Source organism: Pipistrellus kuhlii, unplaced genomic scaffold (assembly GCF_014108245.1).
Source record: "Pipistrellus kuhlii isolate mPipKuh1 unplaced genomic scaffold, mPipKuh1.p scaffold_m20_p_1, whole genome shotgun sequence".
Taxonomy (NCBI): Eukaryota; Metazoa; Chordata; class Mammalia; order Chiroptera; family Vespertilionidae; genus Pipistrellus; species Pipistrellus kuhlii.
In genome coordinates this window covers 24,205,538-24,230,755 of record NW_023425404.1, presented here as the reverse complement: position 1 = coordinate 24,230,755, position 25,218 = coordinate 24,205,538, and the positions used below count along the sequence as shown (strand labels likewise).

The following is a 25,218-nucleotide window of genomic DNA, read 5'->3' as shown; positions in this document are numbered from 1 at the left end:
GGAGCCGGCAAGCATGTGGCCGCAGATAAGCCCTGATCACCAGCCAGACCTAGGGACTGTATAGTCTAGTTTGGTAGTAAACTATAAAGAGCTATAAAGATGTCCATATCCTTTGATTTCCAATTCTACTCGTAGGAATTTATCCTATTAAAATTATTAAAATAAATGAAGAAAAATTTTTGTATATAAAAACATTCTCATAACATTAATCACATCACCATTTTAGAATTCAAAGAGATAATATATGTAAAGTGCATAACAGGATGCCTCTTAATCAATTAATGTAGGCTGCAATAAATCTCTGCTTATTCTCTCAAGCTAATGGGCCTTCACATTTATGTTTTATCTGCATGGACCATCCTTTCCCCCAGATACCTTTCATGCACTGCCTCCTTTCTTTCAGACCTCTGCCTAAATGTGACCTCCCTGCCCCCCACCCTTAGAGGACTTTCCAAACCACGCTCTCTAAACAGCAACCCGGAGACTGATTTTGTAAATTAGTATTTTTTAATCTCGCTGTTCTTTTTTTAATCTCCATCCTGTGCTTTGTTTTCTTTAAGACTTATTTCTACCTCGAATGTTAAATACCGGTATTTCTTTATTTTGTCTTTCTCTTCCTCGTGAGACGATAGGCTCCATGAGGTCAGGGGCTTGGGTGAGTTCATTGCAATGTGTCCATCATCTAGAACAGTGGTCAGCAAACTCATTAGTCAACAGGGCCAAATATCAACAGTAACAGTACAATGATTGAAATTTCTTTTGAGAGCCAATTTTTTTAAACTTAAATTTCTTCTAATGCCACTTCTTCAAAATAGACTCGCCCAGGCCATGGTATTTTGTGGAAGAGCCACACTCAAGGGGCCAAAGAGCCCCATGTGGCTTGCGAGCTGCAGTTTGCCAACCACTGATCTAGAACAATATCCTGAATAATGTTGAATAACATTTTATCCTGTCTTGATTCTTCTTCAAGCTTCCCACTTCCATATTTTTTCACTTATCAATATTTTTTACTTTTCCAACTCCTTTTATTTTTTTTCTTTTGGTCAGAAACAGGGCTCTCAGTCTCGGGAAGGCTCTGACAAGCAGATCCAGAAGGCCTGCTGCTGGGGCAAAGGGTAAGACCTGAACGTATAAGCGCAGGCCAGAGCTGATATTCTTGGGAAGGATACATGAGAAGGACATGTCTTACGGTGAGCCCGGACCTCGTAGCCAGGTCACGAGGAAAGGATGGGGCATCTAGGACCTAGGGTGCCTATCAAATCAGGTATAGGTCAGGCCATCAACCTCAGAGAGGCACAGAGGTATGTGTTCTCAAGGATCTTACCATAGAAAAGTTAAGTTTCTAGGGGAAATTTTTAGTGACTGGGCCATATGAAATGCCAGAGAAGAATTTTATTGTTGGGAAACTTAAATCCAAAGCAAAGATCCAAGTTACTGGGGTACACGGAGGACTGATACACTGGACAGTCATGAGCCAATGTCTGCCTTGCAGGGAAGCAAACTCCCAGACATTCCCAAAAGCAACTCCAGTAGCCCAAGCTTATGTCTTCAAGAGAAGAGTTGCAAGTGTTGGCTGATAGTGATTAACCCCTCTGAAACCAGGTAGGGAGGCTAGGCACAAGAACAAATAGTATAGAGCCATGGTCGGCAAACTTGTTAGTCAACAGAGCCAAATACCAACAGTACAATGATTGAAATTTTTTTTGAGAGCCAAAAACCTACTTCCGCTCATGGGCCACTAAGTTTCAGTCGCACTGTATGTGATATTTTGTAGAAGAGCCACACTCAAGGGGTCAAAGAGCTGCATGTGGCTCGCGAGCAGCAGTTTGCCAAGCACTGGTATAGAAGATGCGGGGATGCGGTGTCTTTGTAATATGGTGACTTGGCCAGACTGAACCACATAGCTGAGAATTGCCATCCACATAAGTTTCCGGTTTGGAAGGGCCAAAAATATATACTTCATGCAAGATTTGGAGGGTGAAGTTAGAGCAGTGGCCATTTTTATTTTTATGCCCAGAAGGTGGAGGCAGGATTTTTATAGTTCACATATGTTGCTGGCTCACATCATTAGTGTGAAACAGTGACTACGCCTATAACTTACCCTTCGATAAGGTATCTCTAGGGTGACTCCACCTTGCCCTGGATCCTCCTGCATCTTCTTACACTTCTGGCCAGGCATGCGGTAAGTTTTTTGACGAAGGCTATCAACTTCTCCCGCAGACACCCATGACACCAAGGTGCGAGTCAGTGAGAATTGACCTGAGTTCTCGCTCATGCTCCTGGATTCCACTTGGTCCTTTATTTCCTCACTTCCCACCCATCTTTCCCAACTGCCTGCCTGCAGACTTCAGAAACCAGATCAGCTATGAAATGACTGCCCTACAGAGACTGTTTAACCAGCTCCCACAATTGTATCCTATGAAATCCCCATTTAAAAATTATATGTATACAGATTATGAAGATATATGTCCTAGTGATTTTATTTGTCTAATTGAACCCTGATTGATATAAAATGGATCTGTGTGAAGGGTTGAGCTTGTCTGACAAAGTCCACGATTGGGTTATTTTTTCTCAAAAACAAAAACAAAAAAAACACACAACACACACATGCGCGTGCGCATTAAAAGCCTGCACATCATGAAAACTTAATATAATTTAATTAACTGTTGAGTTTAAGTATCAGACTACTCCCAAAAGAGAAGGTTTACAGGCAAAAGTCTAAAGTGTGATAACAGGAAATTTCTGACAAGAAAGGTAATTATGTAGAAACTTCTCAAATTATTTACTCTGAATAAAATGAATGCTTATCAGTGATGATGGAGATCTATCCTACGAGGTTGTTTAAAACTAATTCCCACAGACCTCCTTCTGACCCAGTAATAGATATTCCTGAGCATATAATTCATTTCAATAAGTCTTTGATTCTGCCATTTGACATGAATTTTATAAGTTCTATTCTTACACAACTTACTTAACTGGTTGGGAGATTGGAAAATATTCTTGCAAAGAAAAAGTGCTGCCTTTACAGCTTAAGTTATTAGCTTGAGAAAGTGGAATCACTTGGCTTTTGAATAAAGAATCACTATAAATATTTAGTAGTTTTATATTCAGATGTGACTGTATCAATCTATCACACTGATAAATTCATTAAAAATTGAAGCCTGGAATTTGGGGTCTGCACAAGCTCTGAATTATTCATTCCACCATAAATCTACCAGCATCCCTGGAATTTGTATCTATTGGTGGTAAAGTTCCACTAATGTGCATTTGTAGGAATAGGCGAAACAACAACGTGTCTCTCATGTTCTGAAGCAGAGAAATGCTGTCTCTGCAGAAAGTTCTCATTTTCATAATTAAAATATGAGCAGTGTGGCTATATTCATAAAGGAAAACAGGCAATATTCTCAGAGGTCTTTTGATTTAATGGACTGTCCAAAGAAACCTCATGGAGCCCCTTTGATGCCCAGCACTGGGCTCTGACTTCCCTTGAAGACATGGTGTCCCCTGCCCCCCCCCCCCCCGGACCTTTGATACCTGGGGATCTGAGGGGCCTTGGCTCTTAAAAAAGAAAGAAAAGAAAAGAAAAGAAAGAAAGAAAAGAAAAGAAAGAAAAGAAAAGAAAAGAAAAGAAAAGAAAGAAAAGAAAAGAAAAGAAAAGAAAAGAAAGAAAAGAAAAGAAAAGAAACCTCATGGACTCCAGTATTCCATTCTAGGCTTAGGATATTTTCACTCACACAAAAGCAAGGCAGTGGATGAACAATGAATTTAATAGCAAAACACAGTTGAACTGAATTCAAATTGTTAAGTTCATGTACATCAGTCGAGAAAAAGAGTCAATAGGAGAAACAGTGTGGGAGTTCTGCCTTTGTTGTTGGCTCTCTCTGCCTTTATTTAAGATTATATTTATTAAACATTTTATTTGTATCAGCATCTAGGATTTTTATTTTATATATAATCTTCTTTAACCCACAGCTCCATTAAGTAGATACCATCATCCTTCCCCATTTTATTTTTATTTTTCAAAATATTTTTATTGATTTCAGAGAGGAAGAGAGAGGAAGAGAAAGAAACATCCATGAGAACAGAGAATCATTGATCAACTGCACCCCTCCTACTGGGGATCGAGCCTGCAACCCTGGCTGTGCCCTTGACCGAAATCAAACCCAAGACCCTACATTCTGCAGGCCAAAGCTCTATCTACTAAGGCAAAAGAGCTGGGACCTCCTCATTTTAAAAATGAAGAAACTGAAGCTCTGAGAGGTTAAACAGCTTCTTTCAAGGTCACAAAACTAGAAAGTGATGGTGCTGGGATGTGAACCAGGTCTACCACCAACGTCTATGCTCTTAATTACTTCTTGCTACAGCCTGACTTTACAAAAAAGTAAACATAGAAAGACCATTGAGAGAAAAGCTATTATGTGTCTTTGGGACTTGGCTCTTGCATTATTCATCTAATGCTATGATCCAAATCACCATCAAATTAGTAGAATCATTTATTATCTCATAGTGCCATAAACCGGGATGGGCAAACGCAGGTTTATAGTTGTTTGCATGGAAAAAATACCTATAATAAATAATAATACAAGAATAAACTGTTTCCCATACTCACAACTGTAAACCTACTTCTGCCCCACCCCTATATGTGGGTCAAGAATTTGGCTGTGGTTTGGCTGAATGGTTCTGATTTAGGTTTCTCACGGAAGGTTAGACGTCTGATGTGACTTCACCCATCTGCATCCTTAACTGCAGTTGGAGAATCTACTCCCAAGGGTCTCACCCAGATAGCTGCCAAGGCGGTGCGACTGTTGGCAGGAGGCCTCAGTTTCTCTACATGTGGGCCTTTCCTCAGGGCTGCTTCAGCATCCTCACAGCTTGATAGCTGGCTTCCCCCAGAGCTAGAAATCCACGAAACCAAGGGACACGCTGCAATGTCTGTTATGATCTGTCCTCTGAAGTCATCCCCTGTGGCCTTCCACAGGACTCCGTTAATCACACAGGTCCACCTTGATTTACCCTATGAGAGGGGTACACAGGGTGAGAATACCAGGAGGTGAGGCTCCCTGGGGGTTATCTTGGAGACTCATCACCTCAGTCCTCCTGCTATTCCCCTGGCAGTTCGCAGATTGCATTAGGCCAGTGACTGGCCTCGGGCAGAGTCGGAAAGTCAGGAAATTACTGCAAAACTGCTGGTGTGCATCCCAGCAGCTGCACACGGGTGAGCTCAGACCTTCAGCTGCAGTAAGTGAAGGAGTTTTCTACATGGTTCAGAGTGGGTGGCGGTAAACAACAGGACTTAGAGAAAGACAACTTTTAGCAGATGGACTCTTCAGAGAGAAAGAAAGTCAAATAAAAGACTTTGGAGAGTGGAACATAGAGAACTGGAAACTGCAGGAGGGAGAAGGAAAGCAATGAAGATGGAAGACAGGCATGGTTATGTGATGAAGGGAAAGCACGTTTAAAAGGATTTGAAGCAAAGACATCAAATTGCAGGAGACCCAGGCCTGGAAGTGAGTCTGTATGAAGGAGACCTTGTACCCAGAACACCCAGGTGGACCTGTGTGATTAACAGAGTTAATTAACAGTATGAGGGTGGGAGATCAGAAAGAGGGCACAGAACTAGAACTGAGCACATGCGCGCATATATATATATATATATATATATATATATATATATATATATATATATATATAGCAAAAGTAACACATGTTATTGAACACTCAAATAGTACAAGAATAATAAAAGCAGAAAGTCGAATCTCTCATTTCCTAAAGATGTCTACCACTTACAGTTTAGTGTATGTCCTTGCAGACCTTTCCTAAGACCAGACAGTAGAGAAATACACACAATTGCCCTGTGTGTATTGTATTGCACTTCTATGTTCTTCAATAATACTTTGACATCTGTTTGTATCAGTTACTATAGAAACACTTCATTCTTTTTAAGTTTCTTAATACTCTGTTTCATGATTGATGCTTGACTTATTTAACCAATCCCCTACAAAAGGACATGTGAATTGCTTCTAATTATTCGCCACCAAAAACATGCCCAAGAAAACATTATATGCAACATCCTTGCATAACTGTGGGAATATTTCTCTGGAGTAACATCCCAGAAGTAGGATTTCTGGATGAAAGAATATGCACATTCAAATTTTTAATAGCTAGTACCTTCACAAAAGGTTGTACCAATTTTCTTGTGTGTATTTTACATTACATATTTATAATTACCTTGACTTATAGGCCAACTCAAGAGCTATCAGCTTATTCATAATATGAATAAGTTATTATCTAATAGTTCTAAGCCTAGTATGTTTTAGAGAGAATTCCATGCCTTTAGAAAGAGTTTTGATAGTGTAGGGTAAAATGTCAGGCGAGCCAGACAATATATTTACCCAGGTAATTCTGTACATGTTCCCACAGATTTCTCTGCCTGTGGTGAAGACAGAGAAGCACAGCTAGAAGGGGCCCTACCCACCCTCAGTCCTATCAGCACCCCTTCCTGAATTCATGGAAAGACTGCACTCTAAGTGCAATCAATCTTCCCCAAGGACCTCAGTGCAAATCAAGGCTTAAAAGAAATGAAAAGCAGCTCTGCTTTACGAATATCTGAGGACTAGTAAATAGGTTAAAATTTCATTAAGCTTCCAGATAATTTGAATGTTTTTCCCCATGTTATTTTCTTCTCACAAATACTTTCTATACTTGTATATTTCTCTATCTGGTCATAACTTTTGTTAACTGAATTCCAGGGAGACATTCAAGCACCCATTCAATATTCATTTGCTTCACTCTTAAGGATACTACCACTCCGTAGTCCCCTCCCCTCAAACCCAGCCCACTAGCACCCAGGCTGACAGCCATGGTCTCTGCTCCTCCACCTTAAATGGCGAGAGTACTGAGTTTTGATGGGATCAGCTGTGGAACAGGAGTCTGGCTGGCCAAGGCACTCAGGGACAGAGCAACTAAGATTCTTGCAGAATGATTCACACTGTCCCAGCCCAATTTATAAACCAATATAATGAGTTATAATCTTAAGTAACTATCCATGTCAGTGTCCAGGGGGGCAAATCCTCTTCTTAGCAAATAATGACCAGAAAAGACCCATCAAAAGCATTATTTCATGAGCATTGAAGGCAGAGAACATGGGTTGGGGTGGCTCCCTTATGTGGATGGTCCCCATCTGATGTAAACACTAAGTTTTATTCTTCTTATTTGAGGCCACAAGTTAGCTAGCGTACAAAATGTTTAGAACCCTAATATACAACTCCCCTTGGACATTGTTAAGCCACTAACATTAGTTTGTCCAGTCATTCAATATATATTTATGAGAACCTATATGAGCAAGGCACTGTGTTAGGGCTTCTTCGAAACAGTCCTGCGTGCTGAAAGAGAAACAAGCGCACCCAGATATGGTCTTTTAAAAATATATTTATTTTTGCAAAGCCAATAGGGTAAGAAATACCCATATCCGTGTCCAAACTTGTAACTATCCAGAGTAAAGTTACAGAATAGGAAAGGGCTGGTAGAGCTGTAGGCAGTGGTTTGGGATCTTGGCCCATACTTGTCGGCTCCTCTACAACAGCCCACTTCCAACCCTGCCAAAGCATCAAAGGCTTGGCTTATGCCTTTGGATGGTAATTAAACAATCCTGGGGTCCAGCCCAACTCAAGGACAGCTTTGGAAATGCTGCCTGCTGGGCTGCAGTGAGGCAATTAGGCAGGGAATACGTAGTTAACACCATAGTTCTTACTCATGCTAGCATAGTGTAGTGTGCCAGAGACTGCTAGTAACCCCCCAAATTTATGCTCCCTCTTCTGTAGTGTGAATATGTTGCTGGAAGGTAAATGTCCAATCATAGATTTGTTACCCAGTATCCCTTACATCCAGGTTTGACCATATGACTAGTAGACGTCAGTGAAATGTGAGCGGAAAGGATATGTGCCATGTTCAGAATTTTTTTGTTAGCGGGAAGCAGAAGACAGAAGGTCCACAGATGGAAGGAACCTGGGTGTCTGCATGACCATAAGTAAGAAAGCCTTGTACTGAGCAGGATTACACATATCACACTGTTACATGATAGAGAAACAAATTTATCTTGTATGAATCCACTAACAAGTTTGATGTTTATTAATTATAGCAGCTAGTTTTACCTTAATAGAGAGAAAGAACTACACTCATGGAATAAGGAGCAAGAATCTACTCCCTATACTCTGCTCATAAGGGGGGAGGGGGGAAAGAATTTGGAAGTTTTCTAACTCATGACACTTAGAAGGAAAAAGCAGTTGGGAAAAAGGTTTATCAAGTAGTTAACTCGTGTTAGGGCGTGAACAAACTCTTGTCTCAGAGTGAATGTTCTATCTCTGCTCCCCTGGTTTCCCATCATACGTGAGTTCTGCAGATGGGGAGTGGTCAGGAAGCAGCAAAGAGAAAACTGGATCCCTCTGCAGGTTTATATGAGGAACAGGCTTGGTGAGTGGGCTGGTAACTAAGGCCACTGGGTCAAGGAGCTGCCCTTGTAGAACCTGTGTGAGAGAGTATTCCCAAATAACTACAATACCAGGCAGAGTGAGATGCCAAGTGTCCTGTTCAAGGGCCAGTGGGAACTCCAGGGGGAGATGCCTCAGCATTGGAGAGGAAGGCATTGGAGATTAATTCTGAGGACGGAGCATCATGTGACAAAGGCTTTCGTGTGGGAAAAAAAGGCCCGGTGGGAAAATGGTGATTCTTTTGCAGATGGTCATTCTTTGCCTCTCTATGCCTCTCCACCAATTTTCAGATTGCTTCCACAAGTTTTAACTCTTCTCCTGTTTGCTTTCACCTTGAGAAGTGAGCCTCCCTGTTCAGCCTGCCATGTAAAATCTGTGATATAAGCATCATACTTGCATGTTGTTTTCTTATCTTTCTATTAAAAGCTCATTCTTTACTCTATAAAGTGCATGTCTTCAAAAAGCCAATTATGTTTATTTAACCATGTTTGCTTAATTGAATTACTATGAACAGGCTCATTCTACATTAGCCTTTGGTATAAATTCTTCTTGCTTTATGTTTCCTGAATCAAATATAAAACACTAATGGCCACATATAAAAATCAGGCCAATTACTTCTGATGATTGGAAGCCTTTGGAAGACTATGTCCAATTAATCTAGTCACCATTTCCCCTCCCTAAGGAGCAGCCTGGGCTCTTAGGTCATGGACTAACAACTATAATATGCAGTGGGTCGATAAAAATAAATAGAATAATACATTGTAATCAGGGTTATAACCCTTATGGGATACCTTCTCTTCCAATGGTGTGAGTCTTTGAAGGATCCCATCAGCATCAAGAAACAGTAGCTGAAGGCTCTGGGAACAGTTTTACAACAAATGTATAGATTTAAAAACTCTCTTAATAGCAATATAAACAATATTACTGAAAGAAAAAAATTACAGGTGATTTCATTTTCACATGGTCTTCTAATAGCTTAAGCATGGACCATCTTAACAGTATACTTTGTATTTCTTTCATGTGTCTTCAGTTATTATCATGTTTATTTCAAGAGATTATTCATCTCATTGAACCAGAAATTCATGCTACTACTTTCCCCTTTCACAGTCAAGGAAGATATCATTAATCAATCATAGAACTCTGTCTTGATGAACCTGAAAATGGTCACATGATCTTTAACACAGCTCCCCTGGCAACTACTAAGAATCGGTCATGAGATGAAATCAATCTGCCATTCCTACCCAAAGCTGAGAGCAGCTCTGAGTCTCCTGGGATCCACACAGTCTACACAAGAGCCTTATCATTTCACAATATATAAAAATATCAGATCATTAGGCTGTACACCTGAAACTAATATAATGTTATCTGTTAGTTACATCTCAATTTTTTTAAAAGATCCTGAAAAAGAAAGCTTACTCTAGAGCACATTCAGGGTTCTCTTTGTCCCTCTATTCCCCACTCTGAGTTTCTGCTGGATGGATGAAAGGACAGTGAAACCATACATTGAGTGGCCAGATTATTGTAATCTCTGAATGCATAATAATCTGGCCACTCAGTGTGTGTGTGTGTGTGTGTGTGTGTGTGTGTGTGTGTGTGTGTGTGTTTATGAATTCGTGCATGGGTGAGGTCTGGCCAGCCTGGCTAAGGGGAGGAGACACGGGCAGTTGGCCAGCCTGCCTGCTAGTCAAACTCCTGGTTGAGGGGACAATTTGCATATTAGCCTTTTATTATATAAGATATACACTGAGTGGTCAGATTATTATGCATTCAGAGATCATAATAATCTGGCCATTCAGTGTATGTCAGACCAACTACCTTGAGCAACTTAATCAAGCCTCTGAAACTGGTGGCTTGGACCTGGCTAGCAGGTATCTTGACACTGGCTAATTTTGTGACTCAGGGAAATGTCTCCAGGCTTTGCTTTTCACATTTGTAAAATGCAGCATTAGGTTAAATGAGTAATTAGGCTCCTTATTCCTCTAAAACAACTGATTCTGAGAGCTGGGAGTAGTGAAAGTTCCAGATAGATGAACTATGTTGTCCAACATTCCAAGCAAATAAAAGCTAAAGATCTCAATAAGAAAGCTGGGGCTCAAAGGAGTTGAGCTAACTTGCCCAAGGTCATACATCAAATAAGAAAAAGCTCTAGAATTCAAATATCTTTTAGCACCAGTGTCTACTCCAACATGCTTAATTTCAATATCCTTATAAAAAGTCTAGAAATGGATTTAAGATGAGGAGACTGTATGAGATCAAATCATATGAAACTGACAATATTCCACATTTTTAAAAATATATATTTTCTATTGATTTTTTACAGAGAGGAAGGGAGAGGGATAGAGAGATAGAAATATCGATGAAAGAGAAACATCGACCAGCTGCCTCCTGCACATCCCCCACTGGGGGTGTGCCCACAACCAATGTACATGCCTTTGACCAGAATCAAACCTGGGACCTTTCAGTCCACAGACCGACGCTCTACCCCTGAGCTAAACTGGTTTCGGCAATATTCTACATTTTTTATACTTCATATGGCACTTTTAAAAATCTAACCTAATAGTTTACTCACAGATAATCCTTGCACCTTAGCTGTTGTTGAATTTATTTGCTTTGCTCACACATCTCCCTCCAACCACCCATAGAACCAGGTGAGCTGATTCTTTTTTTTTTTTTTTTTTTTTTTTTTTTTAAATATATTTTATTGATTTTATACAGAGAGGAAGGGAGAGAGATAGAGAGTTAGAAACATCGATGAGAGAGAGTCATCGATCAGCTGCCTCTTGCACACCCCCTACTGGGGATATGCCCGCAACCAAGGTACATGCCCTTGACCGGAATCGAACCCGGGACCCTTCAGTCCCCAAGCCGACGCTCTATCCATTGAGCCAAACCGGTCCCGGCCAGGTGAGCTGATTCTTGCTGGTCTCTAAGTCCTGGAATGTACAATAGTAAGCTTTGCGCATCATTCAGAAGTGGTGCTGGCTCCTGAAAATGTAGAAATTCTATCCACCAAAAACCAAAAAAAAATTGCTCAAACACCCATCTCATCTGAGTTAAAATCTGAAACGAAATCTAAATAAGTAATTACAACTATGCTGCTTTCCCATTCCAAAGCTTCCCTCTGGATGCCTTTATCGCCCTCTCTAGCCTTTCCTCTGCTTCCCATTCTTTATTTAGTCACCTGACTTAGCTTCTCTGGAGGAAGAAAATAGCATCCTCTTTAGGTCTGGGAAGAAGAGCGGAATTGAGCTCATCATTGGAGGAGGCTTGTTAGGGAGTTGGAAGGACGTGGGTTGTTCGAACACTCCCATGTTAATCACTTCTGTCCTAACACAGCTCTCCGGTTGGCCTGTCGTTTGTTTTCCCTTACTGCCTCCTTATTCTATTGAAGTCACAAAGAATGAAGAGTTTCCTTGAATAATGATGTATTGTTCGTGTATTTTAGCACTCACTCTATATTTCTGCATTTTTGGAGGATTGGCTAACTTCAAAGACAAAGACTGGGCAAGAACAGATGCTCCTGGGAAATGGGAAGGAAGGAAGAAGACAGGCAGGAGTGTCCTGGAATAAACAGAATAGAGAAACCCTCACCGAGTGGAAAACTCTGAGGCGAGTTTGAAGGAATATATTTTTTTCTTTTTAATAAAAATGTATTCATGTTTTGTCAAGAGGATAATTTGTGCCACTTTACCAAGTGTACCGACGTGCTTGTGTTAGACTGCTGTTATAGCTCTCACATCCAGTTAAGCCAATACAAAAAATACCCTCCAGCTCAGACATTAGGCAGAGTTCACCATTCATATTTATGAAGTGCTCACTCTTAGCATAGGCATCTCTCCCTCCTCATGTGTCTCACAGCCTCTATCAGCTGCCGCTTCCAGAAAAGAGAAGGCTATTTCCTTAGCACCTGCCCATTTACTGATTTTTTTTTTTCTCTCTTTTCTGTTTGGAGACAGTATGGCATATGCAGATGTGGTTCAGACCTGAACATCAGCATTTTCTAGCTCTGCGAGCCTGGGCAAGTCCTTGAATCTGAATGTCCGTTCTCACGTGTGGGGAGCTGGAATGGTTCTCACTACCTTGCCGAATGGTGGAGAGCACTTAGTAATGCTACCTAGGCCCTGACTATCAACCGCAGATATTCCTTTACACCCCCTTCAGTTTTTTTTTCTCCATTTTTATTAACAAGCCATAAAGCCCTGGTGCAGGACCTGTGTCACTAACAGTTTTATACCCTCAGCACCTCTCCCAGTGTTTAGCACATAACCTGTAATGCTTGCTATTGCTATGCTCTGGCTGTCAATAATTAGGATGTTTCCATTGCTTCTTTAGGAAGGAATTTTGATGCTAACTTCTGCCAAGCAAATTTACAAGCCGACACCACATACAACTTCCCCTCCCCCCCACTTCCCCCCCAGTCACTTACAAAATCACAAAAACACACTCACAGTCTTTTCTGCTTACAGCCACTGGTAGTGAGACTTAACATACATTTAATAAGGGGAGAAACAGCTTTCTAAAGATCGAGGCAGTGATGAAAAAGCATCCAGATGCTAGAAAGCACGTGGGGCGGGGGGGGCGGGGAATCTACATGAGGAAAGATCTACATGGGATGCAGGCTGGTCTTGCAAATCAAAAGTGAGGGATGGGAAACCCCTAATACACTGAACGACTCGTGTGATTTCCTTCTGTTGAGAATATATCCTTCACCATTTCTTTGGGTGGAAAAGGGGGATTATAACCACAAAGTGGGAGAGTGGATGGAGATGTGTAGCAAAAGGCACGATGATGCCTTGGGGAGGAGACAAGAAGGCAAAAGACTTGTTCTCCATCTGCATGCTCACCTCCAGCAGAGACTGTTTAAGTCCTGCTGAGATCCCACAGCTGCCCTCTGGCCTCGCTGTGTCCTGCGGAGTAGGGGAGAAGCAATGCTGAAATTTGCCACAAACTCAGAGAATAAAAAGAAATACCACGGCCAGGTGACCAGACCGGGGAATGGAGGAGCATCTCCAAAGCCATTGGCTTGTACCTTCCTTAAAGGTGCCTTCCAAGCAGCACCCCACCAGCATTACATCTGAAGGCCTGGCTAAGGGAGCCCTGTCCATGGATCAGGCTTTGCCAGTTGTTCTGTTTCTGTTGGAACACATGAACTCCCTGGAAGAGTGGGCGCTATTAACACTTGATTATAAGGTAAGCCTGCAATTTTATCAAGACTCGAATATGCAGTTCCTTACTTCCAGGATCTTTCACTGTTGCCTTTTGATAACCACAGCTCTCTTTTCCTGCTTTCATACCCTCCTTCACTCTTGGCAACCTTTGACCTGTTCTTCATTTCTATAATGGTGTCATTTCAATAATGTTATATAAATGGAGTCATACTACATATATACTGTTGGGATTGGCTTTTATTACTAAGCATCCTTCTCTGGAGACTTTTCCAGGTTGTTCTGTGTATCAGTAGTTTGTTTTCATTTTTTTTTGGCTGAGTTGTAGTCTATGACATCAATACACCACTGTTTGTTTAATCATTCACCCACTGAAGAACTGGGTTGTTTCAAGTTTGGGGTTATCTATAAAAATAAAAGCTTAATATGCTAATTAAACCGGACAGCTGGACAACCTTCCAGACTACCTTCCAGATGAAGTCAGAGCTGCAAGGGCCAAGACCCTTGCACGAATTTTGTGCATCAGGCCTCTAGTTATAAATAAAGCTGGTATAAACATTTTTGTAGAGGTGTTTGTGTGAGGATAAATGCCCAGCTGGATTGGATGGTTGTCACATTTTGAGGTGGTTTGTTTTTGGGGGGCTTTTATTTTTTGGTTTTTTTGTGTGTTTGTTTTGTGTGTGTGTGTGTGTGTGTGTGTGTGTGTGTTGTTGTTGGGGGGGGGGGGTTTTGTTTTGTTTTTTTAAGAAACTGCCAAACTCTTTTCCAGAGAGTTGTACCATTTTACAATCCTATCAATGACTGATTCCATTTTTCCAGAGCTTCCCCAGCATTTAGTGTTGATGATTGTTGTTTTTTTATTTGAGCAATTCTTATAGATATGTAGTTATATTTTATTAAGGCTTTAATTTTCATTTTCTTAATTATGTTGAACATCTTTTCATGTATTTATCTGTCATTTGTATATACTAGTACTATTTGGTGAAAATGTCTCTTCATGTCAATTGTTCATTTTCTAATTGAATTGTTTTGAGTTTTATACTATTAAACTTTGAGAGCTTTAAATAATGTATTCTAGATACCATTCCCTTGGTGAACATGTGGTTTTCAAATATTTTATTCCAGTCTATAGTTTGTCTTTTTATCCTCTTAACAATATCACAGACCAAAGTTTTTTTAATTTGATGGAATCCAATTTATCAACTTTTCTTATTATGGATCATTTTTTTGTGTGTCAATTCAAAGAACTTTTTGTCTAACTCTTAATACCCAATATGTTCTTCTACATTTTTTTCTAAAATCTTTCTAAATTTTAGGTTTTACATTTAAATTCATGATCTAAGGACAGAAATTTCTTAGATAATAACTGGTCTACTCCACCATAATAGCACAGAATAAATTTTTTTATTCCACTCCCCCATATCAGCAAAAGCTAAGTGAAGGGCATTGGGGTGCCTCATTAGAGCCTATGAGAATGAAAATCAAGCCTTGATTTCCATTCTCATAGGCTCTAATGAGGCACCTCAATGCCCCTTCCAGGGTAGTATCAGAGAAGACCAAGTAGGAAGCCAGTAACTTTAGCCTTGCCAATAATACATCTTCTCTATACCCTTCTCCACTATGTTAGTGAAGGCCATGTGGGGACTCTATACTTTTACCTCACCAGGCAGATAGCACCTCTCTTCCTCCCATTGGGTGTTTTCAGAGGTGGCCTAGAGTAGAGTTGGGATTTTCACCATCACCTGGTGATAACAAGGTTACCTTCACTTCAGTGTCAGGAGAGACCACGTGGAGAACTGGAACTTCCTTCCAAGAGTAATAAGACACCCTCTCTCTCAGGTGTCAACAGAGCCTGAGTGGGAAACGTGGACCTCTACCTCTACTTGGCAGTAGCAAGGCAAGGCTCTCTCTTCCCTGCCAGAGTGGTGTCAGATAAACCCAGTTAAAACAGAAATTTTAACTGAGATCCAGAGTCTCATAATATAAAGTGCTCAGTTTCAACAGAAAATCACTTGGCATATTAAGAACTAGAACGAACTCAAACTGAATGGGAGGAAATGCAATTAAAACATGGCAACACCAAGACAACTGAGGTTTTAAAATTGTTGACAAAGATTTTGAAGTATCTTTGAGAAAAATGCTTCAACAGGCTATTATGGATACTCTTGAAACAAATAAAAACATAGAAAACTTCAGCAAATAAGTAGAAGTACCAGATGTAAATTTAGGACTATAAATTGTTATTGTTCTATCTTCCAGTTCATTTATTCTTTCTTCTGTCTCTTCCATTCTCCTCTATTATGTCAGTAATTGAATGACTGAATATAAAAACAGTAACTGAATTAAGAAGCAGAATGGAAGAGAGAAAGGAAAGACTCAGTGAGCTGAAAGATAAAGGAATGGAAATGAATAAATCTGAACAATAAGGGAGGAAATAAGGGGAGAGAGTAGAAATCAATAGATTCAAACCTGCAGTGGGGAAAAGGACCCAAACATAAGTATAATAGTTCTAAGGTGTAAGAGATTGTGTTGCCACTGGACTGAAGACTATCTTGTTACTATAGGTATAGTATTATAGATGAGCTCCTACATCCCCATCTGCTATGTTCTTCCCACTAATTGGCCCAACAGATTGGCCTAATCCCTTGGCTTCTTTTTGTCCAATAGACAAGGTGAAAGAATTAATAAGAAGAGGGTAAACAGCCGAAACCGGTTTGGCTCAATGGATAGAGCGTCAGCTTGGGGACTGAAGGGACCCGGGTTCGATTCCGGTCGGGGGCATGTGCCTTTGTTGCAGGCATATCCCCAGTAGGGGGTGTGCAAGAGGCAGCTGATCGATGACTCTCTCTCATCGATGTTTCTAGCTCTATATCTCTCTCCCTTCCTCTCTGTACAAAATCAATAAAATATATATTTTTTAAAAAGAAGAGGGTAAACAAAGCAAAATAGAGTGGAAATAGACACTTTTCGTTTTAAATATGGCATCTGAGCTTGGTGGGATCAAGTTCACTGAGAAGAAAAGAATCATTGGCATTCAGGAGATATTAACTCTAAAAACTGGAACTACTGAAGAGTATTCCTCACTTTTGCATTGACCTTTTCAAAATCTTCTCATGGCTACCACTTCTTTATGATACACACAGATTTGATGTATAACACTTTCACCAAATTTCCTTAACCACTCCATCACTATAACATCAAGTGTCACTTGTAAGGTTAAAAACATGAATTATTGAAGCAAGAAAAAAATACTATATAATCTACTTTACCAGAAGAAAGCCACATTATAAAATGTCAGAACAGTGTGAAACAAAGACACACATCAAATCAATGGAATCTCCCCTCAGCCAGCATAGCACTAAAGAAAAGTGAATTTCCCAACATGCACCTCCCACCCCGCACTCTCATAGAAGCTTCAGGGTGGCCACTAGCAACATTGATAAGGGGTCTCGGTTGGTCTTTTGTCCCCTAAAGAGAAGTTAGTTCTTTTAGAGACAAACTGCAACAACCTACCATTGTGCGCTTCTTAAAAGAGAGTTTTATAAAGGGATGGGAAGATTTACCGTAGTCTTCACTTCTGTCAGAACTTCCTCTCCAGAAAACAGTGATGTGAACAAAACTCCCTGTGCAGAACATTCTCTTCTCAACTCTAATTATAGATCTGAAATTCAAGCAAAATGAAAACAAAGAGATTCTGGAGGAGCCAGGAGAAAGAATAGAGTCACAAGTTAATATAGAATGATTACCTTCCTTGCCTTCTTGCTCTTAAGTGCTCACTGAGCAAGGAGGAACTGCCTGCATTTCATACAAATGAACATGGACAGACACAGGCAAAGGAAAATCGTAAGGCAAATTTGTTCTTGGGGGAGAGGGTGTCCTTGTGTTTGCTGACTTCCTTGTTCACTGCTGTTCAGGACTTCCTGTATTACAGTGTTCCATTAACCCCTTTTCTACCTCCTTCCTATCTCCTCATTGTTTCTGACTCTGTCTCCCACCAGGTAGCAACATCAGGCATTGTCATGATTTTTTATGTATCGCTCACACCTCTGCCCTATAAAAAAAAAAAAATGTCCCATTGTCTCTTTCTTCCTCCAAGATACTGTGGTCAGTTAGCCAGCTCATTGGGAAAACTGAGATAATTGTATTCTAATTTAGCTGAAACAAGCATAATGCCTTGCCTCTCCCAGAGCATATGTATGTATATTAAGCCAGTGACTTATCTGTAGGAAACAAAGTCTTGAGGAGGAAATTTCATATTTCAAAGGAAAGCCTATGTGAGAAATACTTAGATGTAGTACTTAACTGACATTTAAAAGGCAATCTCCTAATCTGTTCATGCCTCGAGTCTAACCTTGCTTGCCTTAAGCATGAAGAAAGAAAGAGTAATTACCCAATGTGGTACCTCCTCCAGAGAAACTGAAGTGGTAATTAGGGGGGGAAAAATAGAAAAAATATTAAATGGGCATAATTTTGTGATTTTTTTTCACTTTGTAAGAAAGGATATCAAAATAATAGAGAACATTACACCTGAAGGGAACCCTAGAAATTAACTGTTTTCACCTGTCTCGTTTTACAAGGGAGGAAAATAAAGCCAGAGTGACTTATGCCAGTGACACAGTGAATTGCTATCAGAACCAGAATCTTAGGTCTACTTGCTTCCAGTCCAGGGCTCCTTCTAGTACACCTTGTTGGTGGTGTCCAATTTCATGGACAGCCACCTGACACCTGTATCTGGTTAGATACTTAGAGATGAGAAAAATAACTTTCCATTGCTTTTATCCATACTTCTTACATCATCATGCTCAAATTTTGAATTTGTTATAATCAAATGCATCCCTTCTATTTATAGAGTTAAAAGAGGATCTCTAGTAATGCTGACGAATTGCTGTCTGTCAAAGATCGAACTGAAAAGAAGGGCACAGAGCTAGGTAGAGTCTATAAAAAGGATGTGCAGATGTGACAGCCTGCTGGCTTGGTGATGTGGGTTTGAAAATATCCCATTAGAAATGAGAAATTATAACAAGTCACATAAAACTGAAATTAGTCCTTTCTAATGTAGGTGGAAGGAAGAGAAACAATATGCTGCATCAAACAGAAACTGGTGACACCCATCATCCTCTTTGAACATTACATCATGTTGTCCTGCCTGTGAGAGCTCCAATTGCTAGAGATCTATAGCTCCTCTGACCTCTGGTCACCAATTATCTCACAGCTCTTTCTCTGTCAAGAAAACACCCAAAGCCCACTCTGTCTTCACATTAAATGAACCACAAAGCACAACTCAATAGAGGGCCAAAAATGTCCTAAGAAAAGTGTTCAAGCTTGAGTAAAAGAGCCAGTTTTAATCTTCCCATTTGCTGTCCTACACCCCCACAATGTATGCAAAACTCTTCATGTGAAGAAAGAGAAGTAAATGATCATTTACGGGGTTGACTTAAAGTTACATAGGAATAGGATCAGCAATAGCCCCAAATACACTCATTTACTCTTGCCAGTTCCCCGTGTCCTTCAAGGAGGTCTCTTTCATTCTCTGGTCCATCGTACTGCTTTGCTGACATGGTTAAAATATTCATATCATTTTATGGGCAATGCGTCCTCTTTATAACATCTTCCCCCAAATCATTCATGTAACTCAAAGGCAAGAATTGTCATGTCAAGTTGCTAGATTTGGTAGTGTTTGCTTGTTTAGCCAAAGCTTTCCAATTTGTTACGATATATAAGACTGAAGGCTTAGAATTCCTGAGCTGCTAAAGTTTTATTATCACAGTTATTAGTTATCAACTTATCTACATGCCTTAAAAATAGCAACAACCAAAAAATATGTAGCAGCTGCCCATACCATGAAATGTATGATCCAGAGAACTACCTCCTCCAACCCCATTTTTGGCCTCTCTCTCTCCTTTTACATGCGCAAGAGAGAAAAATAAGGGAGATAAAAGAAGAAGAAAGTTCACTGGTAAATCTAGAGAATGGTGATATGGGTGGGTTTGAACCAGGCTTCTGGGAAACAAACATGTTTTGGTTTCTGGGGGTGGGTCCTTACCAGGTAGCTGCCATGACCAGTCCTCACTTCTACCTACAACTCCCTCAAGACACACACAGCTTTTTTTCTCTGGCTACACTTATGAACAGCACAAAATCAAATGTATAGAACTCACAACTGAATAAAAAATCATGGATGTAGATTATAGAGAAACTCTTCACTCGGATACAACACCTATTTCAACCTCTCTACCTTAGGAAAATGACCTTCCTCTCTTTTCCTTCTGGTGTTAATCTCAGGCCAATGAAGCAATGTTCTCTCTTATTTATTTTTGGGGTGTACATTTAGTATCTTACCCGAAGATCCTACAAATTATTGGGTAGTACATTACTTACAACACAGAGACCCTAAGCTATGGGCTAACTAAAGCTAATTACTTGATCTCCATGTTTAATCTGTAAGGTTCCTTTCCCTATTGTATGCTACCACTTTTCTTATTGAAAATAAGAGAACAACGCTGATGCCAGTCAGTTGGTTGAATTGGTAAGTCAGCCAAGAAGGGTTTGGCAGAAGATTCCTTTTTTGCTCTGGTGCATGGCCAGAAAGGTAGCTGGATAACATTTCTTCTTTCAAATCAATGCAGATTGCTTAACACAAATATTGACAAAACAAAATAGAAACAAATTGGGGGGTGGGGTAGGAGATCTTAAGGGACTTTAGGTCTAGATAATCAATACTCTGTTAAATTTTTCCTTTTAAAATTTCATTAAGTACAAAGCATACATGGATTAGGAAGAAATGGCACCAATTATTGCTCATTGAGTGCACCTGAAGCAAGAAATAAAGTCTTGGCATAAAGATATAATTAAAGACTTGAACAATTTGAGTGGATAGGTTTCTTTAAAGAATATATTTTTCCTATTTGTGCTATTGGTACTAGAGGTGTTCTCAGTCTTCATCTATGTAATTTTTATTTGTATAAATTTAAGTCTAAGTTCAATTGCATGAACAATGATTCATTCTGACAAAGAAGATTAATTGGATGGATGAGGCTTTTCATTGCCAAGTTCATGGTCAAGTGAGGTGGGCTGCATGCTGTGATACTTTGAAGTGTTCTTATTAACCAATTCCCAGTGAGGCTAAAGCAAAAAAGTCCCTCTTCCTTCCTACTTTTCATTTAGGAAGGCTTTTCTCTTCCAGCCAAGGCACACAGTAGAGTAGTCTGGATCCCAGCTTTATAGGTTTGATCCATCTCCCCAGCAAAGGATTCCTAACAGGGCCATCCAGACTTTCATATGCTTCCTTTCACTCCTCTGGCCAGCATCACATTCATACACTTGGTGAAGTATCTTGACACAAAATTATGCTTAAAATGAGAAGATTCCCAAGACATGAAAATCATTATTACATCAATCTCTTCCAGGCACTGCAGTGAGGCCTTTCTTTGATGAAAGTACCAAGTATGCACAGAAACCGTGCCAGAATCTCCCGGGATCTCCATTGCCATCTAATTGTTGGATATATTTGGTCATTGCAAGTGACTCTTATGCAACAAAGATGCTGTTCGAGCACTACAGCAGAAAAACACAAGCTGGCCTCAATTTTCTTTGGAGTCAGTAATCTTTTAGATGGGGGCTTCCCATTTATAGGCCTCTCTCCATAGATTGTGCTGAGTATTGGGGGAGGAAAAGCAACTAAACTTCCCCTAATTCATGCCTCTGCCAAGTGGAGATGAGAAAGATTGTACCAAATGTAGGCTGCCCTCCAGTCCTGAAGGGGAGCTGGTGGGATGCTTCTTCCCCCATGTTCTTCCTTAGTCACTCTGAAGTGACACTGACCTCCTTTCTAATCCTAAAACACCCAACACCCATTCCTATTTCATCACCTTTGGAATGCTCTGCTCCCGGATCTTCTCATGACTGGCTTCTTTCAGTCATATGGGTCTCAGCTCAAATGGCATCTTCTCAGGAAGGACTTTCCTTCTCACCCAATCAAACATGCAATCTCTACTTCTTGGGTGAAGTTCCCCAGAAGTGAGTCCTGAAACTAAGATTCATGGGGAGATGATTTATTAAGGACACACTGCCTGGGGAAACCAATAAGGGATGGAAGGACATGGGATGAGATTGCAGAAGAAGCCATGCAATGGTGTGAATTGAGGCAGAGTCCAGCCTCAGTTTGATCCCACAACAGCTTTGGTGTGAACTGGCTCTGAAAGTTTGTCTGGACTCATTGCAAAAGAGCTGGGTTTTCTACACCAATCAGGGTTGGCTGGAGGAGGGTCATGTGGACATAAACTCACAGCACTCACAGCTCTTGCACTTACCTATGACGTGGTTCAGCTGCCCAAAGAAGAAAGTCATATGCTGAGCATTCTTTGGAAAATATCTATTTGGTTCAGAATTTTCAAAAAAGAAAAATGAAAGAGTTTTTAAATCAAGGTATGCATTCAGCAGGTCTGTTTTTCAGACATATAGTCAAGAACAAATTGAAATTTAATATATTGATCTTTGCTGAGATGTTTTCATAGTTCCCAACACTTATTCCAAGAATACTGCTGAATTAATACCAATTTATTTCTAAATCTATTTTGATGTTAAAATTTAACTTTAATCCTCACCCAGGGACATTTTATCCATTGATTTCTAGAGAGAGCAGGAGGGAGATAGAAGGGAGAGAGAGAGACATCAATTGGACACCTCTGGCATGCTCCCCCATCAGAGCTGGGGAACCTACAGCCAAGGTACATGTCCTTGACCAGGAATCCAACTCGCAACCCTAGACACTCTAACCACTGAACCAAACCGGCCAGGGCAAGAATTGACTTTAATACCATTACTTTCTCAACCATTTGAGCTGCGACCTCTATGACCAGAAGAAGTCAGTCATGAGAAGAGCTGGGGGTAGAGCATCCCAAAGACCATGAGGTGGGATTGAGTTTTGGGTGTTCAAGGAACAGAAAGAAGGCCAGTGCAAATTCAGAGTGATAAGAGAGAGAATGGAGTTTGGTATGTTTCCACAATAGCTGAGCTTCTGACATGGAAGCTCTTCAGAGAGAATCTCTTTGCCAATGGTGAAAGACCCCAAGACAGACCTCCTGAGCTAGGGCCAGCTAGATCTCAAAGGAGCCCTTCCATCTGCTAGAGTGACACAGTCTGCCCAAGCCAAGAGAGAACATCCACCAACTTTGGCCATCTTTGTCAGCAGAGCAAGCAGCACCCAGATAGACATGGGATATTGGCCTGAAGACCAGAAGAGAAAAGAATATCACCCATAAGGAGTCTGGTTCTTTCATGTTGCCCAATGGCTATGGAAATTCACACCCTCCATGCATATCCCTAAACAACATTTTAAAAAAGAAGGAGCAGAAGGAGGGAGGGAGGATCTCTGAGAAACGGAGCATTTTTATCCAAGAGAGAGAGACTCAATGCTGCCTAAAGGAGCTACTTAATTTATGGGATTGGACTATATTTGGAATTGAACTGGGCAGTTAAGTAATTTTCCCCAGTGGGTTGGGACTAGAGAAAAAGGCCAAACTTTTTAGAGACAAAATAAAGATATTACATTTTTTTTTCTAAACATCCAGGTTATACAGCAAGTTAAATTTGGAACCATACAACAAGTTATAAAGTACTTAGCAATGTGCTTGCTATATAGAAAGTGATTGAGCCCTGGCAAGTTTTCTCAGCAGTTAGAGAATCTAAGTATCTGCCTGCAGACTGAAGGGTTGAAGGTTAGATTCCCAGTCAAGGGCACATGTACTTGGACTGTGGTTTGACTCCAGCTCTGGCAAGGGTTGCATGCAACCAATCAATGTGGTGTCCCTCTCACACTGATGTTTCTCTCTCTCTCTCTCTCTCTCTCTCTCTCTCTCTCTCTCTCTCTCTCTCTCTCTCTCTCCTCTTTCTCTCTCTCTCTTTACTCTTTCTCTCTCTCTCTTTTTCTCTCCTTTCCTTCCTCTCCTTCCTGCCTCCCCTCCAATCCCTCTAGAAAATCAATGGGAAAAAATATTCTCAGGTGTGCTTTTGTGTGAGCTGTGTGCACTCTCCTGTTATAGTTGAGCCTTGATTGCTATTGGCATCACTAAGAGGAATTCACCCCTCAGGCCAACTGGCTGTGCGGACCAGCTGTGACTACAACAAAAGAGCTGCTGTGCAGGAAATGCCCCTGTGGAGCAGAACTTGCTTCAGTGGGGCTTTGGTGCTCACCAAGTCTGCCCCTTAAGTGTGTTGTTCATGGATGTGATAGGGTTGTAATCTGGCATGGTCTGAAACTGACCACTTGGTGCACTGACTCTGGGGCCTCCTGGGAGGGGGTGGAGGCACTGAATGGACTGGTCTGAAACACACGTGTGTTTACAAAAACACACACACACGCCGAAACTGGTTTGGCTCAGTGGATAGAGCATCGGCCTGTGGACTGAAAGGTCCCTGGTTCGATTCCAGTCAGAGGCATGTACCTTGGTTGCAGGCGCATCCCCAGTAGGGGGTGTGCAAGAGGCAGCTGATCGATGATTCTCTCTCATTGATGTTTCTAACTCTCTATCCCTCTCTCTTCCTCTGTAAAATATCAATATATATATATATATATATATATATATATATATATATATATATATATATATTTAAAACACACACACACACACACACACACACACACACACGTGTGTGCTTCAAACCAGTCCATTCAGTGCCTTCACCCCCTTCCAGTCTCAATGTGGCTTCTTTTTAATTCTCTAGTTGCAGGGTTCCATTCAACCATATTTCAGGTGGTTCTGAATGATGTTTGTTCCGTGGTTTAGTTGTAATTTTGATGTAGTTGTGGGAGGATGTGAATACCACATTTACCTATGCCACTATCTTGGCCCCTCCCAAAGTTTTAAAGATGAGGCCTGCACCACCTCACAATCTTAAGAGGACTCTTGATGTTCTCAAATGCTGCCTCCTCCTCTCTTGTCTCAGGTAAAGGCTGCTTTTTCCTGTGCTGCCAGGTGGAGAGGCTTCCTAATGACTGGAGCATAGTTCTGCTTCTTCTCCCTGAGCAGTGTAATCATTTGCTCATCAGCAGAGTAGCTGCTCTTAGAGAAATTGTGAAGTAGGGAGCCTGGTCCTTAACATCCACATGTTTCTCTCTAGGATCACACAAGCTAACCTTGGTGTCCTCCCAAGCTCACAAATACAGCACACAAAGCTCTCAGTCCCTGGTTGCCAAGAGGAGTCTCCTCTCTCAAATGCACTTAGGCAATTGCTCCCCTTCCTCAAATTCCAGCAGTGCCCAGGCCTGCCCTTACCTCCCGCCTCCTCCACCTTCTCCTCTCCTCTCCTCTCCAATCAAAATTTGCTGGTTCTCCGTTCTCTGATCTCAGGCTCTCCTCCCTCCCAGGGGCAAAGGTGACCGTGTTTTTCAGGGGACCTGTCATCATTTCTTATAGGTATGTTGGTTACCTTGGGAAAATACTGAATGTCACAGGAGAAGATACTGAACGTCTTTGGGGAAATGCAAAGCAAAACCACAATGAGGCACTACCTCACACCCACTCGGAGAGCTATCATCAGAAATGTGGAAAATAACAAGAATAACAAAC

The 25,218-nt window shown here is 40.9% G+C and overlaps 1 non-coding gene across 1 annotated transcript; it reads left to right on the top strand.

Moving 5' to 3' along the window:
• Positions 1 to 3,448: 3,448 nt before the first annotated feature.
• On the top strand, positions 3,449 to 3,553 carry LOC118710768. Its single transcript, XR_004985521.1, has one exon. It is a non-coding gene; the product is annotated as a small nucleolar RNA SNORD88 (small nucleolar RNA).
• The last annotated feature ends 21,665 nt before the right edge of the window (positions 3,554 to 25,218 follow it).